General features: G+C 31.5%; 1 non-coding gene across 1 annotated transcript; it reads left to right on the top strand.

Annotated features, from left to right (window-relative positions):
* The first annotated feature begins 1,660 nt into the window (after positions 1-1,660).
* On the top strand, positions 1,661-1,768 carry LOC115070365. The gene has a single exon (XR_003849532.1). It is a non-coding gene; the product is annotated as a U6 spliceosomal RNA (small nuclear RNA).
* Positions 1,769-2,397: the final 629 nt, after the last annotated feature.

The raw sequence follows: 2,397 nt of genomic DNA on the forward strand, positions 1-2,397 counted from the left end.
TATATAAATCAGTTGAGGAAATAGTTCTTTGTGGCAAATAGAAAACATGTGTATTACCTATTGCTCTGAAATGTTATTATTTAACAAATGAATGTTATAGATGTGTCAAGGTCTGACTACATGAGGCAGAGGAACCTTTGCAGAGCACTCCAATATTGCAATTTTTGCCTAATATAAAATAATTAGAAACAAATATATGAGGAAATATAGATATATAAATTAGTTGAAGCCAAAGTTCATTTCAAGGGTACATGGGTATTTTCCCATTAGGAAGATTTTTTGCTATTTTCTCTTCATATAGTTTGTTATAATTTGTTTAATGCTGTGGAATATTATTGTCAAACTCCATTGAAGAATTCATAAATAAAAACTACAATGCACACCATAACTAGAAAAATATCTCATTACCAATGTAATATGAAAGTAGTATGACTATCTAATTACTTACATATTTCTATATATATAAGTATATATCCAAAATATCTTTTTATTTGAATAATTACTGTGATGTGTACAATAATTTCTCTTGTTAGGAAGAGGAATTTTTATCTGTACCCTTTTTTCATTTGTGTGTACAAATTATGCTATTTCAATTTTCTTATTAATATATTTTATAATTTTATGGCTATTCTATATATTTTGCTTCCCAGTTTAATTACTGCTTAAAAATGGTTGTTAACCTTTCTTAAACTATCCCTGTAACATAAGACATTTAGGTAAATTAAAAGTGATTTTAAACAAAGGAATGAATTTATTTATGTTATAGATGTGTCAAGATCTGAATACACTGTTTACCATTGTGTTATCATATATGTTAGAGAGTCTAAGTAATTGATGCAAGAATGTAAAAAATCTGACAATGTTACAGCTTGTTGGTTTCATCTTTTTTCCATATTCTCTTAATTCTGGGGGTATTTCTATTTTTACATCAACTTGGCATCAGAGCAAGGTGTTCTGGGCTTCACTGAATGTAGGTGAAAATAAAATTTTCTCATCGTGTACACCATTGTGTGCACAGGAAAGAAATATTTCAACTTAAATTTCTGAAATATTTCTCAAGCATTATCTCTGTGCTTAAAATATTCCTTGATTTAAACAGGCTCCTTACAGTATATCCCAAAACCTAACATCTAGCACATTTAAGTGGAAAGTTTCTAGATACTGTTCTCTTTAATATAAAAGTTACCAATTATTTATAATGCATCTAACATGAATTAAATAAACACCATAACCATTTATTTTTTAGATGAGCTTAATATGCTCAGAACTGAAAAGAGAGGGTTGAGACAAATTGTTTCTTGATTTGTTTTGGACAGATTGTCTGTTCACCAATGATAAATTAAGTCTCTTTAAGTTTCTTCTAACACCCTCTTCCTCCCCCTCCTTCTCCTCCTCCTCCTCCTCCTCTTCCTCCTCCTCCTCTTCCTCCTCCTCCTCATCCACTTCCTGTTTCTTGTCCTTTTCATCCTCCTCCTGTTCCTGCTTTTCCTTTGTTTTACTTTTCCTCCTGAAAATCACAAAGGAGACGACAGAAATAATAGAAATGAATTCTCAAAGGATTATGAAGTTTTAATATGACGTTTCTAACATGGGTTAGAAAATATTGGTTTGAATGAAGTCCTAAAACAAAGTTATGAATGTTTTAACGTTAGTATATATGGTGTTCTCTTCAGCAGCACATATACTACAATTGGAATGACACAGAGAAGATTAGCATGGCCCCCTGCACGAGGATGACATGCAAATTTGTGAAGTGTTCCATATTTTTTATGTCTTATAGGGTTTATACTGAGTACAATAATGTGTAACTGTATTAATTCAACACTGTGAACCTAAAAATAACAGCTAATTTTGAAAGAGATGCATTTTTGCTATGGAAACTGTTATTGTCTATGTCAATGCTGTTGTAATGAAATTCTTCCACTAATTATGTGGTCATTAAATAAATTTTAAAAAATAAAAAAATTAGTATATGTAATATATTTAACCATTTGGTACAGGTCAGACTATGGCTTAAAAATTCATTATTTATAGAAATCAGTGAATACAGAATAAAATGATCACATTCACAAAGTCATATTTCATAGCATCAGAATTCTTTTTAATTTTTTCTTGATTTACTCTAATTTTTATGTATATGAGTGTTATGCCTGCAAGTATGTAAGTGTACCCATGTTGTGCAGTGCCCACAAAGGCCAGAAGAGGGCATTAGATCCCCTGCAACTGGAGTTATGGATGGTTGTTAGCCACCTTGTGGGTGCTGGGATTCAAACCCGGGTCTTCTGCAAGAACAGCTAGTGGTCTTAACCACTGAGCAATCTATCCAGCTCCTCATCAGAACTCTAATATAAACATGTCATGCTGTAAAGCTTCATATTTAAGGAACATGTGTAAAAC

The sequence above is a fragment of the Nannospalax galili genome, unplaced genomic scaffold (assembly GCF_000622305.1).
Source record: "Nannospalax galili isolate Female #2095 unplaced genomic scaffold, S.galili_v1.0 scaffold556, whole genome shotgun sequence".
Classification (NCBI taxonomy): domain Eukaryota; kingdom Metazoa; phylum Chordata; class Mammalia; order Rodentia; family Spalacidae; genus Nannospalax; species Nannospalax galili.